The sequence below is a fragment of the Ambystoma mexicanum genome, chromosome 7q, assembly GCF_040938575.1.
Source record: "Ambystoma mexicanum isolate Mex_15411 chromosome 7q, UKY_AmexF1_1, whole genome shotgun sequence".
In the NCBI taxonomy this organism is placed as follows: domain Eukaryota; kingdom Metazoa; phylum Chordata; class Amphibia; order Caudata; family Ambystomatidae; genus Ambystoma; species Ambystoma mexicanum.
In genome coordinates, this window is record NC_090941.1 from 370,478,704 (window position 1) to 370,501,172 (window position 22,469).

The following is a 22,469-nucleotide window of genomic DNA, read 5'->3' on the forward strand; positions in this document are numbered from 1 at the left end:
TAAACAAAATCTATGTTTAAACCTTTATAAAAATACTTATACAATTTCATATTTTTTGTTTTTATTTATTTATTTACTTAATTACTTTATATTAGACATGACATTGAGGCGCTATTACCTAGAACAGTTTACTTACAGAAATAGTAGTATTCACTAATATATTATAAATTTCACAAGACATAGTAAAGATATTTTATTTTTGCTACAGTTAGTCATTCAATACAATTTGTTCATTAAGAACATATCACATGTACTGAACTGATGCAATGTATCTTATGTAAATAAATAGTTTAATGGTTTTACAGAAGGCACTGAGAATTTCAATTAAAAAAATCAATATCTAAATTAAAAACAGTGCTATATACAAACAAAGTTACTAATTTGAAGCTTTTACAGTTGCAGTGAAGACCAGTTTCCTGAAAAGAAGCAGCCGAATTCGAAGAAGAAAGAAAAACTAAGAAGTTACCTGTTAATTTAAAAAAAAAGTAAGTAAAATATCACCATAATATTTATATTATTAATCAAATATACTATAACATTAATACCAGCTATTTTGGTTTCTTAAAATAGAGATTTTGTACCATTGTGTCCAAAAATGTCCATGTCGTAAACAACGATTTACAACCAGAATGGCCCACAAATGTCTATTTTAGGACACACAAATTAGCCAACTGAACCACTACAATTTTCATATTATAGAACAAACAACTGTTTTAATTGTATACATTAGATTTACTATTTGTACTTTTCCACACCACTAGCTTACTTTTTTTTGTCATCTGAACCCCAGTTTAGTGACACATAAATTCAAGAATACCTATCCCTACTAGTTTTAGTTCCCAATACACAATCACACACCATTACATACATCTTTATCATCTTACTCAAACACTCATGCACACAGCACACATACATTCCAGAACACCCCAACCCATGTCTTCTTTATTTTTTTCAACAGACCCTAAAGAATGCCTACCAAAAGACAACTCCGTAGAAAGCAACCCAAAATTAGAGCAAATGAAAATAAAGGAGTCCAACATAAGCATCCATCTGTAGCAGAATTTGTAAAAAAAAGTTGAAACAAAACAGCTAATACAATCATTTAGTGAAACACAAGAAGTTTCAAGTACAACAACTTCGCTTCCTCTATCAAAATGTAAAACAAACCAAAAAACAATTAACAGAAAATCAGCTATCAGTACAGATAAAACTATTTCTTCAAATTTTAATATAGTGCAAAGTAAGCATACCAAGAAAAGTATTTTAGCCAAAATATACCGTCACAAAGTCCTTCAAAATCTTATAAAAACAGGAGAGAAATCAGGTTCAAAGCTTAAAACCTACCGTAGGAAATTAATCTTAGAAGCATTGATGGACAGTGCAATTCTTCTCAAAAGAAATTTATTTATTTTACTGTTAAACAAAATGAAACCACTAACAAAACTAATAACTAAATTACAAAAAAGACATCTCACTAAGCGAAATGTCAATAGAAAGAACTTCTTAAGTATCTGCGGGGGTGAATGGAATCACACTACGAGCACAGAACCATATTTTAATGAAGAAGCGTACAAACAAAAGCAAACGAATACAATTGCCATAAATAGCAGTGGTCGAGGTTATGAAAAAGTGAATAATACCATAATGGAACAAGAAGTACTCCTTACAAAAATATGCCCTGAAAACCCTCCATTCAACTGAATCAGAACGTCTAGTGTACAAATGGCCATGCACGTCAATGTGTAACATTCCCAAACAATGTTTCAAATCTTTACACAAATTCCTCAATAAATATGTAAAAAGCAAAGACAAAATCAAAATTAAATTACTGCAAAATATAGATACCTGTCCAGTGCGCAAGTACACAGGACTACAAGAACATTCATTGGCCTGCATTACAGGACCTACTTGTAAAACCACTTTCCATGATATCAAAAGGATATCAACACATCATTCAACTATAAGAAATCTAGTCTATAAACTGTACTATGCTAAAAGTCCTGCTTTAGCATTAGCAAAGTTAAATAACATCCTTCTACATGGTACAGCAAAAGACCTACTTGAAGAAATTCACTATATCCAGAAAAATATTTTGGAAGTGAAAGCCATTTACAGAATGAAATAGCTTTAAACCAATTAAGCAACAATTCTACACATGGCAACCTTTTGCTAAACACATACAAAAAAGAAATACTAAAATTTAAAAGTACATCAGCTGAAGTACCAAACCATGTATGTGTATGTTGCCGTAGATTTTTTTATAAAAGTAACACAAAAACTGTGGACCTATCATACAAAATAGAAGACAATGAAGATTCTAAATGGTTTGAATTAGCTCTCTACCTTCTAGCAGAAAACAAATATGAAATAACTGAGCCCTTAATACTTTGCAGTTATTGCACTACAAAACTTGACAACAACCAAACTCCTTCACGTTCTATCACAAATAATTTGGAATTATACCCAGTACCAAAACCTCTACAACAACTTAATTTATATGAAAGCATCATAATTTAAACAGTACACCCATTTCAAGCAATAATACGCCTTCAACCAAAAACAGCAAAATTACCTCCCTCTGAATTGGTAAAAGGCATTCATGGAAAAGTAGTTTATTTACCATTAAATCTAAAAGAAAATGTGCATACTCTAGGAGTGCAACGTCCAATGCAGCAATCTTTAATTATATTAGTAAATGGAGTACCTACAAAAGACAAAAAAATATGGCAACAGCTGGTAGATTTATATAAAGTTAGACAAGCCTTCCAATATCTTAAAGAGAATAATGAATATTACAAAGAAATTAATATTGAAGAAAACTTGAAAGATACAACTGAAATAATTCAAGAAACACAAGAAGCTGGTCAATTTGAGCTACTAGATCCTGCTACAATATCAAATACTTTAGACCATTTTACAATTCATCCTTTGCACTGTAATGACACCGTACAAGAAGTACTAGAAACTTACCAAATGCGTCAAACAAAAGGATTGCCAATCAGTATATGGGGAAAAAGTATAGAAGCACATGCTTTTCCTCTACTCTTTCCTACTGGCAAAGGAGGAAGGTATGATGATAGACCTATTCAAATATCAGCTTCAGAATACCGCTCATTACGGATGTATTCTGAAGATCCCAGATTCAGACAAAATGTGGAATACATATTCCACCTACTTTTTGAAAGTGAACTAGCAACTTTATGTTACGGAGTTGCACACATATTAAAATCAGGATCACACTTTCAAAATATGACAGCTACACAATTATTAGAGAAAGTGCAACAAAAGAATGAGGTTTTACAATCAAATATTACTAATCTATTAGCAAATATGCGTGGTACTAAAGAGTACTGGTTTCAACGTCATGGAGATGTACGTTGTATGATCAGAAACCTTGGCCCACCCACTTGGTTTGTTACATTAAGTTGTGCAGAATATGCATGGGAAGATTTACATGATTTCCTACGCATATCAAATAAAAACAAAACAAACATAGATATTCTAACACCTGGAGAACTTTGTTCTTTGGATCCTGTTAATGTTTCAAGATATATTCACCATCGCTTCATTGCTATGCTACATTTTATTTGTAATAAAACTGTTCCTCCCCTTGGAGAAGTGCAACGCTTCTTTTGGAGAAAAGAATACCAAGCCAGAGGAGCACCACATATCCACATGCTTTTATGGCTTAAAGATGCTCCTAAATTTGGTCAAGACAGTGATGCCACTGTTTTACAGTTTATTGAAAAATATGTCACTTGTGAAATTCCATCAGCAGCCACAAATAGTGATCTTCGTGCACAAATTTTACAATTTCATAGACACAAATGTGGAAAATATTGTCGTCGCAAATACAAAAACAAAGGCAAATACTACACCAAATGCCGATTTGGTTTCCCTAGACCAGTTACAAATACAGGTCAAGTAAACAACCTCATGTCTTCAGTTAGACATACTGTTAAAGGATGTCACCTAAAAATACATATTACATAAAAAGAAAAGAAGAAGAAAAATATATCAATGATTATAATGCAATCATTGCCCACTTATGGAATGCAAAAATAGATGTGCAGTACATTGCAGACAATTCTACTACAGTTGCACGATATGTCACAGCATACTTAACTAAAGCAGAAAAAACAGAGCTCCAAGACCTCTGGAATGACCTGTCATCAGATAAAACAGTATCTCAGAAATTATACAGCTTGGGCATAAAAATGCTCACCCATAGAGAATGTGGATCTTATGAAGCAGCTGATCGTTTAACTGGTACTTCATTGTATGGTAAATCTGAAAATATAGTATGGCTAAGTCTTGGTCCAGCTAAATCTAGAAAAAGAGTTCTAAAATCATATGAAGATATAGAAACAAAAGCCAAACATGATCCCAACAGCCAAGACATTTTAAAAAACAATTTATTGGACACATACTACCCAAACAGAAGTAATACTTTGGAAAACATGTGTCTATACCAACTAGCCCAAAACTACACATACAAAAAAAATATGAAACCCGACGATGAAAAAAAAGGTAAATATAGAGTGACAGACTGTGAAGGCCGCTTAGTTAAACTCACTAAACCAAATTTAATTAATCATATCAAATTGTCATTGAAGACTCCTCAACATAAAGAAGTATATTACATGTCCCTGCTACAACTCTTCAAACCATGGAGAAAAGAAGAACAATTACTAGATAACTATGACTCATATGAGGATGCTTTAAAAGCAAATGAAAGCACTATAACTGATGTACACTTTACACAGTACAAAACAATGTTGCACAATGAACAGCAACATGAAGAAGAACTCCAAGCCCAACTAGATAAGGATACTCCTGACAGTAGTCAACCTTCTGTTACAGGAAGCCAAGAACCACTGGGAGAACCACTAATAACAAATGAGGCAGAAATAGCTATGATAGAAGTAGAAAACACCATGTGTCAGTATGAAGATAAGGAAGACTTAACTATACTACAATCAAAACTAAACAATGAGCAAAGTAGCATTTTTCAAGAAGTAACAAAACAAATTGCACATGGTGTAAAACATGAAAATAAAGAATGTTCCTGCCATAATTATAAACCTATACTACTGTACGTCAGTGGTGAAGCTGGTTCTGGCAAAACATTCCTAATCAAAATCATTAGTAAGTTCCTTCAACAATTGACAAACAACAAACTGTCAGCTGTTGTCACTGCCCCCACAGGTTTAGCTGCCTACAACATAGGTGGTGTTACATTACACAGATTAGTACTATTACCAGTAGAACACCAGAACAAATTAGACTATTCCAAACTTTCTGCAGAAGCTGCAATGGAATTACGCAGAGTATTGAAACAAATGAAAATGCTACTAATAGATGAAGTGAGCATGGTCTCCAACCTGATGTTAGCTTTGATTCACCTCAGATTAAAAGAAGTACTCAAAACAGACTATGAAGAGCTCTTTGCAGGAAAACACATTATTGTTTTTGGAGATCTGCTTCAGTTAACACCAGTAAAAGGTGAACCTATTTTTAAAACATTAGGGCACAAACTCTGCCGTAAAACTGTTGGCAGCATTGGAAATGTCAACCTTTGGCAACATTTCCAATACAGAGAATTAACAGAAAACATGCGCCAATCTGCAGATCTAACTTATGCCAACATTTTAAAAAGTTTGAGAGTTGGTATACTTTCTAAAGAAGCAGAAGCAACATTGAAAACCCGGCACATTAATGCACTTTATGGCGATAATGCATGTGCTACAGATTTTATGGAACAATTAGCCCACAAAAATGTCAACTGTATGGCCTTAATGCCAACTCTTGCAAGCTGTTTCAAATTCAATGAAATCATGCTAAGTAAAGAAATGCAACCAATAATGGAAATTAGCGCCACAGACAAACTAGATGTACATGGTATGACACTACCCATGTGTGACCAAGCCACAACAAGACTAAATAATTTAGAAAAATCAATCTCAAACACAGCAGGCTTAGAAAAGATGTTAAAATTATCCTTAAATTGCAGAGTAATGCTTAAACGTAACCTTGACGTGGACCAAGGACTAGTTAATGGAGCACTGGGTACAGTTGTTGGCTTTCAAACATACCCACGTGACAACAAAATTCAGTTTGTCAATATACTCTTTGGCAAACTTTCAGAAGTAAAATGGATAGGACGCTCAACAGCTAGATTCCTTCTCTTCAAAGATATGTATGTACGCAGAGAACAATTTTCTCTAACTCTTGCATACGCAGTCACAATTCATAAATCACAAGGTCTTACCCTGGACAAAGCAATGATAGATATTGGTAACACAGTCTTTAAAGAAGGCATGTGCTACGTAGCACTATCACGCTTACGTACACTTGACGGTCTATTTCTAATCAACTTTGATGAAAGTAAAGTAAACGCTGATATTCCTTGCATTTTAGAATATAATAGACTTTGCTCACTATACACTCCCCATCTAAACACATATTCTGTTCCACAAAAACTAAAACGTTGTAAAAGAAAACTAAATCAAACAGAAATGCAACAGGACGTCACTGCAAATCCTCCAAAGAGAGTAAAAGAAACTAATACTTCATCAAGTACCACAAACAAAAAAGAATCAATTAGAGAAAGTAAACCAGGTACTTCTTTAAAGAAGGAAGACAAACTCCAAAAAAAACAGTTAGATACAGAACTACCTGGACCATTTAAATTCTCAAATATAGTTGGTGTAAGTTGCTATGCAAATGTAGCAATGAATATTCTATTTCAATTACCACCAATCGTTGACAACATTTACTCACACAGTACAGGCCCATTGTGTTTGCAAATGTTAGTACTTCACAGAAATGCACCAAACAATCCTGACAACACATATAGTGTTTTTGGAATAAGACGACAATTGGACTATTGTGCTGGAATGGTGAAATTCACTATAAACTCACAGGAAGATCCACAAGAATTTCTAATGTACTTACTACAAGTACTGGAAAACAAAAACATACCTATAAATGAAATCTTTCAGATTTCATACATGTGGAAACATACATACACTCTCTGCAACAATGTTACACAAGAAGAAATCCCCAATGAACGTTTCATATATATATCAATACCAAATTGTGAATCCATTCCATTTCAGCGACTTGTACAAAATGCAAACCATGGTAGATTATGCTCTACCTGCAATTCAGATAATTGCTCCACGTTAGTAATACAAACACATAGTAAATACGTAATACTAATGCTTCTACGTTACAATGCAGATGGTACCAAAAACAACTGCAAGCTGACTGGATTCACACATGGTCAAATATCACTTGGTAAGAAAACCTTCACAACAATAGGTATAATCTACGACGCAGGAGCCACAACCAATTCAGGGCACTACACTGCATACATAAAAAAGAAATGTGGATGGTTTGAATGTAATGATAGTACCATTACTCTAAAGCAGAGATTACCAGCAACTCTTACAAACGCTTATTTGATGTTCTTAAAACCAAAATTTGATAAATAAACTGTATTTAAACCTCTAAGTAAATTTGTGCTACAAAAATATAAACTGTTAGAATACTCCAAAAGCTATCTAACTGCTCAAAGATTCTACAACAACTAATCAGATAAATGAATACCACTAAATTAGACCAAAAAATACACAGTTAGAATCCGCCAATTGGTATCTAACTCCCAAAATTATAAATTTGTGTTAAAATAATATAAACTGTTAGAATACTCCAAAGGCTATCTAACAGCTCAAAGAGTCTACAACAACTAATCAGATACATGAATACCACTTAATTAGGCCAAAAAATACACAGTTAGAATACGCCAATTGGTATCTAACTGTCCCAAAATTTAACAATATCCAAATAGGTAAATCAAAACCACTAAAATATATTAAAAAAATAGACAGTTAGAATACGCCAATTGGTATCTAACTGCTCCAAAATTTTATAATATCAAAACAAATGAAGAATATGTTACTGCTCCAAAAAAAATACAACAAAGCAAAGTATAAAGCATTAGCCAGAAACAACAAGTGAACACTGAAAACAAACAAACAAATAAACTGTAGCATAACAGAACCCTCAGACCCAATGATTTTAGCAACAAATACAGAAACTGAGCAAATTGCACAGTACTCTGATTTGTACTCTACTAAATATGAGGGTCGAAAAAAAATAAAAGTATATTGCTTATACAATGTGATAAGTCATTACAAAATACTAATACTAACATGCTATTTTCTTTTATCACAGAAATGAAGAAGAAAAACATGGACTCCCATTACTAGACCAAACAGTAAGTATACAATAATAAGGACAACCATAGCAGCATATCACATCCATAGTATCTAATACCGTTGTTCCTTATACATTTGTTTTTCACCCAAAGTTATAAGCAAATATGAATGTGATATGCTGCAGTGGTTGTTGCCAGGGCATAGAGTCTTGGGTGCATGGCCAAATAGCCATGCACCCAAGACTCTATGCCCTGGCAACAACCACCGCAGCATATCACATCCATAGAGTCAAACATTTCAACTATGATCTATGGGAAACTTTTAATGTCCGCGAACAATGGAAGTGTTCTTAGAACACTTTGAACTTGCCAGCGAACAATACGGACACCGTTTTCAGGACACCCCCTACGAACATTTCAGAACAACGCGATAGTTCTTACAACACTTTCAACTTAACAACGAACAATACGGACAGCGTCCTAAGGACACCCCCTACGAACATTCCAGGACACCGGGAGTGTTCTTAGAAGCGTCTTCAGAACACCACCATCTTGTTTATTTGCGAACATTTCAGGACACCGCGAGTGTTCTTAGGACACATTCAACTTGACAAAGAACAATACGGACAGCGTCCTCAGAACACCCCCTACGAACACTCCCCAGACACCGGGAGTGTTCTTAGAAGCGTCTTCAGAACACCACCATCTTGTTTATTTGCGAACATTTCAGGACACCCCGAGTGTTCTTAGGACACATTCAACTTGACAAAGAACAATACGGACAGCGTCCTCAGGACACCCCCTACGAACACTCCCCGTACACCGCGAGTGTTCTTAGAAGCGTCTTCAGAACAACCCCATTTTGTTTATTTGCGTACATTTCAGGACACCGCGAGTGTTCTTAGGACACATTCAACTTGACGGAGAACAATACGGACAGCGTCCTCAGGACCCCCCCTACGAACACTCCCCGGACACCACGAGTGTTCTTAGAAGCGTCTTCAGAACACCACCATCTTGTTTATTTGCGAACATTTCAGTACACCGCGAGTGTTCTTAGGACACATTCAACTTGACAGAGAACAATACGGACAGCGTCCTCAGGACACCCCCTACGAACACTCCCCGGACACCGCAAGTGTTCTTAGAAGCGTCTTCAGAACACCCCCATTTTGTTTATTTGCGAACATTTCAGGACACCGCAAGTGTTCTTAGGACACATTGATCTTGACAGAGAACAATACGGACAGCGTCCTCAGGACACCCCCTACGAACACTCCCCGGACACCGCGATTGTTCTTAGAAGCGTCTTCAGAACACCCCCATTTTGTTTATTTGCGAACATTCCAGGACACCGCGAGTGTTCTTAGAACACATTCAACTTGACAGAGAACAATACGGACAGCCTCCTCAGAACAACCCCTACAAACATTTCAGGACACCGGGAGTGTTCTTAAAAACGTCTTCAGAACACCTCCATTTTGTTTATTTGCGAACATTTCAGGACACCGCGCGTGTTCTTAGAACACATTCAACTTGACAGAGAACAATACGGACAGCGTCCCAGGATACCACCTACGAACACTCCCTGGACACCGCGAGTGTTCTTAGAACAGTTTCACTTTGCTTGCGAACAAAACGGACATATATTGACTCCTTAGAACACCCCCTAGTAAGTTTATTTAGAACATTTCAGAACACCCGTGATGGCCGCAAACAAATCGAACACAAAAAGAACGTCTAACACGTAAAAAACACAACTTTCATCCTATCTCATACACTCCCACCCTCCCCAAACACTCCTACACACCAACACACTCTACAAAATACACATTTTGAAAAAAGTTTCACCGCGCTGTCCGGGGACGTCCGCGAATCCAATATGGCGGGCGCTACCGAAAAATCTGACGCGCTTCACGCTCCACGCCGTCCAATCAGCGAACATGTTGCATGTCTGCGGACATGACGCAAGCCCATGGGCCAATCGGGGTGCTGTCCGCGGAGCGGACAGGGAAGTCCATCCGCGAAGCGAACGCAGATATCACTAATTTTTTTGCCTTATATTTTGGTCATTTTTAAAAAAAACTACTGGACGGATTTACACCAAATTTATAAAAGCACGCTTTTAGGACCAGGCCGCCGCTCCTGCCACAAATTTGGTGTAAATCCGTCCAGCGGTTCGGGCTGTAGCCGTGTGCAAAGTTTTTTCCCATTCAGTCTATGGGAAAAAAAAAGTTTTGGGATCCCCTATAACTTTTCCCCCCCTGGACGAATCCTCACCAAACTTTGCAAAATAATTCAGAGTGACCCAACTACTTTTTTTGCAAAGTTTGGTGAGGATCCGTCCAGGGAGAGCGAAGTTATAAGCCGCCCAAAAAGTGCTCTTCCTACGGAAACAGCAACTTAACCATAACTACATGGCCACTACCGTGGCCATGTAATACATTTGTGATGTCATCTTTGATGTCTTGGGTGTTAGTCTTAGCAGTGCACGGTGGTTGCGCGAGTTATGGTTGCTTAGCTTACCATAACTGGCGAATTTCTGGGGTTTTTCGGTTTTACTTGGAACCATAACGTCCCTTTAACACAGTTTTTTCACTGAATATATATATATATATATATACATATATATATTCTGTGAAAAAACTTTGTTAAAAGGGACGTTATGGTTAAGTTGCAGTACAAAAAAGTGTTTTTATATATATATATATATATATATATATATATATATATATACATATTCAGTGAAAAAACGTTGTTAAAAGGGACGTTATGGTTAAGTTGCGCTACTAAAAACCTATGAAATTCAGTGAAAAAACTTTGTTAAAAGGGACGTTATGGTTAAGTTGCGCTACTAAAAACCTATCAAATTCAGTAAAAACACTTTGTTAAAGGGACGTTATGGTTCAAAGTAAAACCGAAAAACCCCTGAAATTCGGCAGTTATGGTAAGATAAGCAACCATAACTCGCGCCACTGTGCACTGCTAACACTAACACCGAGGACATCAAAGATGACATCACAAATGTCATGTGTTTGTAAGATTTGCTGGTAATCTCTGCTTTAGAGTAATGGTACTATCATTACATTGAAACCATCCACATTTCTTTTTTATAAATGCAGTGTAGTGCCCTGAATTGGTACTGGCTCCTGTGTGTAGATTATACCTATTGTTGTGAAGGTTTTCTTACCAAGTGATATTTGACCATGCGTGAATCCAGTCAGCTTCCAGTTGTTTTTGGTACCAATATGCATTGTAACGTACAAGCATTAGTATTACGTATTTACTATTTGTTTGTATTACTAACGTGGAGCGATTATCTGAATTGCAGGTAGAACATAATCTACCATGGTTTTTCATTTTGTACAAGTTGCTGAAATGGAATGGATTCACAATTAGGTATTGATATATATATACGAAGCGTTCATTGGGGATTTCTTCTTGTGTAACATTGTTGCAGAGAGTGCATGTATATTTCCATATGTATGAAATCTGGAAGATTTCATTTATAGGTATGTTTTTGTTTTCCAGTACTTGTAGTAAGTACATTAGAAATTCTTGTGGATCCACCTGTGAGTTTATAGTGAATTTCACCATTCCAGCACAGTAGTCCAATTGTTGTCTTATTCCATAAACACTATACGTGTTGTTAGGATTGTTTGCTGCATTTCTGTGAAGTACTAACATTTGCAAACACAATGGGCCTCATTACGACCCAGGCGGTAAGTTACCGCCTGGGTCGTACCTTTACCACCATGGCGTAAACTACGTTTACGCCATGGTGGTTGGCGGACTTACCGCCCCATTCCGAGGTTGGCGGGGCGGTAAGTCCCCAATCCCCATTTACCCTTCCCCATTCCCATTTTTGCCCCATAGGGCATAATAGGAGTGGGGAAGGCGTTAATTACGCCACCGTAAATTACGGTGGCGTAATTAACAACAAGGTCCCTTAGCACCATGGATTTTAACACCTGCTAAAAGCAGGTGTTAAATCCTCCATGGCGCTAAGGGACCTCGGAATCAGGCGGTAAGGGTCGGCGCTGTTTACGCTGCCGTAAACCCCTTACCGCCTGGGTCGTAATGAGGCCCAATGGGTCTGTACTGTGTAAGTAAATGTTGTCAACAATTGGTGGTAATTGAAATAGAATATTCATTACTACGTTTGCGTAGCAACTTACACCAACTATATGTGAGGGTTTAAACGGACCAGGTAGTTCTGTATCTGACTGCTTTTTTTGGCGTTTGTCTTCCTTCTTTGAAGAAGTACCTGGTTTACTTTCCCTAACTGATTCTTTTTTGGTTATGGTACTTGATGAAGTATTACTTTCTTTTACTCTCTTTGGAGGATTTGCAGTGGCATCCTGTTGCTTTTCTGTTTGATTTATTTTTCTTTTATAACGTTTTACTTTTTGCGGAACAGAATATGTGTTTAGATGGGGAGTGTATTGTTGAGCGAAGTCTATTGTATTCTAAAATGCAAGGAATGTCAGCGTTTATTTTACTTGCATCAAAGTTGATTAGAAATAGACTGTCAAGTGTACGTAAGCGTGATAGTGCTACGTAGCTCATGCCTTCTTTAAAGACTGTGTTAGCAATATCTATCATTGCTTTGTCTATGGTAAGACCTTGTGATTTATGAATCGTGACTGCGTATGCAAGAGTTAGAGAACATTGTTCTCTGCGTACATACATGTCTTTGAAGAGAAGGAAACGAGCTGTTGAGCGTCCGATCCTTTTAACTTATGAAAGTTTGTCAAAGAGTACATTGACAAACTGAATTTTGTTGTCACGTGGGTATGTTTGAAAGCCAACAACTGTACCTAGTGCTACATTAACTAGTCCTTGGTCCACGCCAAGGTTACGTTTTAGCATTACTCTGCAATTTAAGGATAATTTTAATATCTTTTCTGAGCCTGCTGTGTTTGAGATTGATTTTTCTAAACTATTTAGTCTTGTTGCGGCTTGGTCACATATAAGTAGTGTCATACCATGTACATCTAGTTTGTCTGTGGCGCTAATTTCCATTATTGGTTGCATTTCTTTACTTAACATTATTTCATTGAATTTGAAACAGCTTGCAAGAGTTGGCATTAAGGCCATACAATTGACATTTTTGTAGGCTAATTGTTCCATAACATCTGTAGCACATGCATTATCGCCATAAAGTGCATTAATTTGCCGGGTTTTCAATATTGTTTCTGCTTCTTTAGAGAGTATACCAACTCTGATACTTTTTAAGATGTTGGCATAAGTGAGATCTGCAGATTGCCGCATGTTTTCTGTTAATTCTCTGTATTGGAAATGTTGCTAAAGGTTGACATTTCCAATGCTGTCAACAGTTTTACGGCAGAGTTTGTGTCCTAATGTTTTAAAAATAGGCTCATCTTTTACTGGTGTTAATTGAAGAAGATCTCTGAAAAAAATAAAGTGTTTTCTTGCAAAGAGCTCTTCATAGTTTGTTGTCAGTACTTCTTGTAATCTGAGGTGAATTAAAGCCAACATTAGGTTGGAGACCATGCTCACTTCATCTATTAGTAGCATTTTCATTTGTTCCAATACTCTGCGTAGTTCCATTGCAGCTTCTGCAGAAAGTTTGTAATAGTCTAATTTGTTCTGGTGTTCTACTGGCAATAGTAGTAATCGGTGTAAAGTGACACCACCTATGTTGTATTCAGCTAAACCTGTGGGGGCAGTGACAAAAGCTGACAGTTTGTTGTTTGTCAATTGTTGAAGGAACTTACTAATGATTTTGATTAGGAATGTTTTGCCAGAACCAGCTTCACCACTGACATACAGTAGTATAGGTTTATAATTATAGCAGGAACATTCTTTATTTTCATGTTGTACACCATGTTCAATTTGTTTTGTTACTTCTTCAAAAATGCTACGTTGTTTGTTGTTTAGTTTTGATTGTAGTTAAGTTAAGTCTTCTTTATCTTCATACTGATACATGGTGTTTTCTACTTCTATCATAGCTAATTCTGCCTCATTTATTATTAGTGGTTCTCCCAGTGGTTCTTGGCTTCCTGTTACAGAAGGTTGACTACTGTCTGGAGTGTCTTTATCTAGTTGGGCCTGGAGTTCTTCTTCGTGTTGCTGTTCATTGTGCAACATTGTTTTGTATTGTGTAAAGTTTACATCAGTTATAGTGCTTTCATTTGCTTTGAAAGCATCTTCATATGAGTCATAGTATTCTAGTATTGCTTCTTCTTTTCTCCATGGTTTAAAGAATTGTAGCAGGGACATGTAATATATTTCTTTATGTTGAGGAGTCTTCAATGACAATTTGATATGATTAATTAAATTTGGTTTAGTGAGTTTAACTAAGCTGCCTTCACAGTTTGTCACTCTGTATTTTCCTTTTTTTCATCAGGTTTTATATTATTTTTGTATGTGTAGTTTTGGGCTATGTGGTATAGACACATGGTTTCCAAAGTATTACTTCTGTTTGGGTAGTATGTGTCCAATAAATTGTTTTTTAAAATGTCTTGGCTGTTGGGATCATGTTTGGCTATTGTTTCTATATCTTCGTATGGTTTTAGAACTATTTTTCTAGATTTAGCTGGACCAAGACTTAGCCATACTATATTTTCAGATTTACCATACAATGCAGTACCAGTTAAACGATCAGCTGCTTCATATGATCCACATTCTCTATGGGAGAGCATTTTTATGCCGAAGCTGTATAATTTCTGAGGCACTGTTTAATCTTTGATAGGTCATTCCAGAGGTCTTGGAGCTCTGTCTTTTCTGCTTTGGTTAAGTATGCTGTGACATATCGTGCAACTGCAGTAGAATTGTCTGCAATGCACTGCACATCGATGTTTGCATTCCATAAGTGGGCAATGATTGCATTATAATCATTGATATATATATGTATTTTTTAGGTGATTTACCTTTAACACTATGTCTAACTGAAGACATGAGGTTGTTCAATTGACCTGTATTTGTAACTGGTCTAGGGAAACCAAATCGGCATTTGGTGTAGTATTTCCCTTTGTTTTTGTATTTGCGACGACAATATTTGCCACATTTATGTCTTTGAAATTGTAAAATTTGTGCATGAAGATCACTATTTGTGGATTCTGATGGAATTTCACAAGTGACATATTTTTCAATAAACTGTAAAACAGTGGCATCACTGTCTTGACCAAATTTAGGAGCATCTTTAATCCATTAAAGCATGTGGATATGTGGTGCTCCTCTGGCTTGGTATTCTTTTCTCCAAAAGAAGTGTTGCACTTCTCCAAGGGGAGGAACAGTTTTATTACAAAGAAAATGTAGCATAGCAATGAAGCGATGGTGAAAATATCTTGAAACATTAACAGGATCCAAAGAACAAAGTTCTCCTGGTGTTAATATATCTATGTTTGTTTTGTTTTTATTTGATATGCGTATGAAATCATGCACATCTTCCCATGCATATTCTGCACATCTTAATGTAACAAACCAAGTGGGTGGGCCAAGGTTTCTGATCATACAACGTACATCTCCATGACGTCGAAACTATTACTATTAAGTACCACGCATATTTGCTATTAGATTTGTAATATTTGATTATAGAACCTCATCCTTTTGTTGCACTTTTTGTAATAATTGTGTAGCTGTCATATTTTGAAAGTGTGATCCTGATTTTAATATGTGTGCAACTCCGTAACATAAAGTTGCTAGTTCACTTTCAAAGAGTAGGCAGAATATGTATTCCACATTTTGTCTAAATCTGGGATCTTCAGAATACATCCGTAATGAGTGGTATTCTGAAGCTGATATTTGAATAGGTCTATCATCATACCTTCCTCCTTTGCCAGTAGGAAAGAGTAGAGGAAAATCATGTGCTTCTATACTTTTTTCCCATATGCTGATTGGTGATCCTTTTGTTTGATGCATTTGGTATGTTTCCAGTGCATCTTCGATGGTGTCATTAGAGTGCAAAGGATGAATTGTATAATGGTCTAAAGTATTTGATATTGTAGCAGGATCTAGTAGCTCAAATTGACCAGCTTATTGTGTTTCTTGAATAATTTCAGTTGTATCTTTCAAGTTTTCTTCAATATTAATTTCTTTATAATATTCATTATTCTCTTTAAGATTTTATAAGGCTTGTCTAACTTTATGTAAATCTACCAGCTATTGCCATATTTTTTTGTCTTTTGTAGGTACTCCATTTACTAAGATAATTAAAGATTGCTTCATTGGACGTTGCACTCCTAGAGTATGCACATTTTCTTTTAGATCTAATGGTAAATAAACTACTTTTCCACGATTGCCTTTTACCAATTCAGAGGGAGGTGATTTTACTGTTTTTGGTTGAAGGCGTTTTATTGCTTGAAATGGTTGTACTGTTTGAATTATGATGCTCTCATATAAATTAAGTTTTTGTAGGGTTTTGGTAGTGGGTATAATTCCAAATTTTTTGTGATAGCACGTGAAGGAGTTTGGTTGTTGTCAAGTTTTGTAGTGCAGTAACTGCAAAGTATTAAGGGGTCACTTATTTTGTATTTGTTTTCTGCTACAAGGTAGAGAGCTAATTCAAACCATTTAGAATCTTCATTGTCTTCTATTTTATATGATAGGTCTACAGTTTTCGTGTTATTTTTATAAAAAGTTCTGCGGCAACATACACATACATGGTTTGGTACTTCAGCTGATGTACTTTTAAATTTTAGTATTTCTTTTTTGTATGTGTTTAGCAAAAGTTTGCCATGTGTAGAATTTTTGCTAATTTGGATTAAAGCTATTTCATTCTGTAAATGGCTTTCACTTCCAAAATATTTTTTCTGGATATAGTCAATTTCTTGAAGTAGATCTTTCGCTGTACCATGTAGAAGAATGTTATTTAAATTTGCTAGTGCTAAAGCAGGACTATTAGCATAGTACAGTTTATAGACTACATTTCTTATAGTTGAATGATGTGTTGATATTCTTTCGATATCATGGAAGGTGGTTTTACAAGTAGGTCCTGTAATGCAGGCCAATTAATGTCCTTGTAGTCCTGTGTATTTGCGCACTGGACAGGTATCCATATTTTGCAGTAGTTTAATTTTGATTGTGTCTTTGCTTTTTACATATTGATAGAATTGGCGTAAAGACTTGAAAAATTATTTAGGAATGTTACATATTGACGTGCATGGCCATTTGTACACTAGATGTTCTGATTCAGTTGAACGGAGTGGTTTTCTGGGCATATTTTTGTAAGGAGTACTTCTTGTCCATTATGGTATTATTAACTTTTTCATAACCTCGACCACTGCTATGCATGGCATGTTTGCTTTGTTTGTACGCTTCTTCATTAAAGTATGTTTCTGTGCTCGTAGTGGTACTCCATTCACCTCCGCAGATACTTAAGAAGTTCTTTCTGTTGGCATTTCATTTATTGAGAAGTCTTTTTTGTAATTTAGTTATTAGTTTTGTTAGTGGTTTCATTTTGTTTAACACTAAAATAAATAACTTTCTTTTGAGAAGAATTGCACTATCTATCAATGCTTCTAAAATTAATTTCCTACGATAGGTTTTAAGCATTGAACCTGATTTCTCTTCTGTTTTTATAAGATTTTGAAGGACTTTGTGACGGAGCATTTTGGCTAAAATACTTCTCTTGGTATGCTTACTTTGCACTATATTAAAATTGAAAGTAGTTTTATCTGTAGTGATAGCTGATTTTCTGTTAATTGTTTTTTGGTTTGTTTTACATTTTGATAGAGGAGGCATAGGTTGTGCACTTGAAACTTCTTGTGTTTCACTAAATGACTGTATTAGCTGTTTTGTTTGAACTTTTTTTTACACATTCTGCTAGAGATGGATGCTTATGTTGGATACTTTTATTTTCATTTGCTCTACTTCTGCGTTGCTTTCTACGGACTTCACTTTTGGTAGGCATTCTTTAGGGTCTGTTGAAAAAAATAAAGAAGGATGGATTGGGGTGTTCTGCAATGTATGTGTGCTGTGTGCATGAGTGTTTGAGTAAGATGATGTATGTAATGGTGTCTGATTGTGCATTGGGAACTACAACTAGTAGGGATGTGTATTCTTCAATTAATATGTTACTAAACTCAGGTTCAGATGACAGAAAAAATAAGCTAGTGGTGTGGAGAAGTACAAATAGTAAATCTAATGTATACAATAAAAACAGTTGTTTGTTCTATAATATGAAAATTCTAACGGTTGAGTTGGGTAATTTGTGTGTCCAAAAGTAGGATTTTGTGCGCCATTCTGGCAGTAAATCGCTGTTTAAGACATGGGGATTTTTGGACTGAATGGTGCACAATCTCTATTTTTAGGCACAGAAATAGTATGAATTAACTTTACAGTATGTTTGAGTAATAATACCAACATTATGGTGATATTCTACTTACTTTTTCTCTAAAATGAGCAGTTTAATTCTTAGTTCTTCTTTGTTCTTGAAATTCGGCTGCTTCTTTTCAGGAGAATGGTCTTCACTGCAATTGTAAAAGAAACAAATTAGTAATTTTGTTTGTTTATAGCATTGTTTTTAATTTAGATATTGATTTTTTTAATTGAAATCCTCAGCGCCTTCCTTAAAACAATTAAAACTATCTTATTCACATAAAATACGTCACACCAGTTCAATACATATGATATGTTCTTAATGAACAAATTGTATTGCAATGAGTAACTGTAACAAACAAAATATCTTTAGTATGTCTTGTGAAATTCATAATGTACCACGGAATACCACCATTTCTGTAACTAAGCTGCTCTAGGTAATAGTGCCTTAATGTCATGCTTAAATTAAAGTAATCAAATAAATAAATAAATAAATAAATGTAATTGTATAAGTATTATTTTTTGAGATTGGAAAATAGAGTGTGCATGCATGCAATTTTGTTTGAATATATATAGTCTATAAATTTCATTTAAAAAATGTTAGTTTAACATGATTTGTTAGTGTGTGTATAAAGAAAGTAAATAGTATAAAGGTTTATAAGTGATAGTTGATTTTAGGAAATTGGAAAAAAGACAGTAGATTCATTTTACAGATTACACAAGCTAAAAGTCAGTTTGAAAATGTGTTCATGTACTGTACAGAAAATATGCATACCTGTAGTTTGTGTTCATGCATATGGATAGGCATGGAGCTGCAAGTAGAAATCTTGGAGACTTGTACAGTATTTCTTGTAGATGGTGCTTGCCAATGATATGACACTTGTACTCAGAGAGATTCACAGTACATTTGCAGTGCTGATCTATGATGATGCAGTTAGATGTAGAGGTCTTGAATGTGATTGGTGCATGGTCATGTGATTTCTTACCTACTTCCAATGAGGGAATAGCACAGAGAGTGAAGTGGAAATGCAAATGAGAATGAGCAGTGAAAGGGATTCGTCAAGAAAGTTTAGTGGGTGTGTTGTGCCAGGAGAGAGTTTCTCTGAGTTGCTGAGAGAACAACAGATAGCTATGGCTGTGTGTTTCAGAAAACAGATTGTTTGGATTTTGGGAGATTTGTGGATACATTGGTTGAAGGTGCATGCAGAAAGCTGTGGAGTAGCTGCAGATCTTGGATTTCCACATGTGGAAGTACACTGGCATGGAGTACGTGGAATTAAGTGGTTGGACTTGCTACCTCTCTGTGCTACTTTGGAAACAAAGCAACATCTAGACATAATTGTAATTCATTGTGGAGGGAACAGTTTAGGACATGTGTCTGGAATTTCTTTGCAATTTGCTATGAAAGAAGGACTTGGGAAAGTCATGGGCATGTTTCCTAATTCTCAGGTGATATTTTCACGGATTGCGCAGAGACAAATGTGGCTTTGTTCTTCTTCATTTGGTTCACAAATGGAAAAAGCAAGGTGCAATGTTAATACGGCTGTTTGTGCATTTCTAAGAGATTTTGGCATGTCCTCTTTTCACAATGAAAATATTATGTTTCGTAGTACATACATTTTTCGCAGAGATGGAGTCCATTTTACTTATGCTGGCAATCAGATTTTTCTGAGAAATGTACAAAATGCATTGCGACCTTTTTTAGAAATACTGCATCCATTTTGAAGTAGGTGTTAAGTATTTATAATTTTTGACATACAAACACCTCCCAAAGCCTCTTTTCATAGCCACCACTTCCTCCAAGAGAAAAATGCAATGGTAACAATAGGGTAGCACCCCAATTTGTTTAATGTTCTTGAACTGTCTGCGGACTTTTAAGAAATAGCAAGGGCCCTGCTTTATTTATCTTCACTTCTATTTTTTAACTGTGAAGGGTGGCTCTGAAAAGAGCCTTATTTTTTTTGATTTTTGTAATTTTGTATTTTTTTTTGTTTTTTTAGACACAACACACTAGGAGAGGAGGGGAAAGGAAGGTAAAGGGGGGACACCAACCACAGGGATAAGAAAGGGCGAGCTGAGAGAGTAAGATGTATAGTGGGTTTTATTTGGGTAGTGAGCAGGTCTTCTCGTGCTCTGAGACGATAGTCTCAAAAGCACTCCGAAGTCGCTCACCCCTGCAGAGTACTGTGTCACAGTACATACATACAACTGTGACCCTCGAAAGGTAAGGTTCATCAGAATTCTGTATGACCTGTGAGGCAGCTTGAGGAAGACGCTGTCCCACAGAGATGGTCCTTGCGGTGACAGGATCAGAAATGGATGATGAAGTAGAGGAAATCAACCTACTACGTTCTTCGCAAGATACAACCTTGCGAATAGCCCCAGAGTGAAATGACCTTAGGTGTTGCTTCATGGTAGTGGTCCCAAAGCTGTACTTACCGTGCTTCCCGTGACTGAGTATCATTTGCACTCATTCCAGGTAACACTGTTCGCACGAGCCTTAGGAACATTCCCATGAATGGTAAATAACCGCCACACCCAAGACTCACGTCTAGTGCGGGTAGTAGGGATTTCCTCTACCTCATTCTCGTCATCCTCTTCTTCCTCCTCTGCATCCTCACTCCTGTTCCCCTCTTCACGTCCTTGGGAAGGTGGTGGTGGTGGAGGGGGTGGGGGTGGTGCTGAAGCAGGTGCAGCACCAGGTGGCAGTTCTGCAGCCAGGGATGCCATCTCAATGGTGTAACCAGCAAGTTGCTGGAGAAATAGCTGTGCTCTGGAGAATAGCCAGAAACACAATGAGAATAAGCTCTAGGGCGTGGTCTTTTATAGGGGTGCTTGTACGCGGTTCGCGGACATGCGCACTGTCCGTGGAGAGATCAAACACAAAAAAGGGTTCAAAAAGTTTCAAACAATATGTAGAAACTCAGGATTACTATGTGGGACTTGTGCCATGATGAGTTTTTATGGAAAAATATTGTGGATTACTCGAAAATGTACTTTTAAATTGTTCGAACAGTGTCCGCATTCAGAACACGCGATCAGCATGGGCGCGGTCACATGATCCCTTCGCGAACAGGTCCGCGAAGGAAGCTCCTGTCCGCGTGTTGATGTTCTACGGACAGTTTTCGGGTCCTGAATTAATTAAAAGTGCGTCATACATCAAACATTTTTGACATCGCTTATGTTCTAGAACAGTTTAAACTTGCTAGCGAACACTACGGACAGATCAAAACGTTTTGGATTATGGAGAGGGTTTGGGGATAATTGACTGGGATATTGTGAGGGGGACAAGTACATGTTGGGCAATGGTATGAGGTTTTTGTTTTAAAATGATCCTCAACAAAAGTTTTCAAATTATTAAAATTGCTCAATAATAAATCAATTTTTTCTTTTAAGCTGTCAAGTGTGTTTTCCATACCAGTTTCTTCAGACATATTTTCTATTTTGGTATGCTCTGTACAAAAAGAAATATATATGTTAAATATATATAAAATAATAACAATTAAATGGTTTATATTGTAAAGTGTGTACCATTAGCTTCACTATTTTCTGACATTTCGTCATGTGGGAAGTGTTCCTCTAGCTATTCCAGAGTACTAGACATTTCTGTGAGAAAAAAAAAATATATAATATCTTGGTCTTAGTTGTGGAGTGTCTATGAGGTAATTATGTTGGAAGCCTATGTATCTTCTCTTGGTATATTCCATTTTAGAATATATTGTATTTAAATGAATGGTTAGTGCGGTACATACATGGGTTACATTTCTTATGAATTACTACATATAATATGTATGTGTACTACTTTGTGAATTTTTTAAATGTTATCATGTTGTAATATAACAATGAAACATACCCCCCTCCCAGACTTTTTAGGTAGTTTTACTATTGTCCGAATATGTCCGGGGACATAAAAAATGTTCACAGACATTACATTCAGTAGAAGTGGTTTAGTATGTTCCAT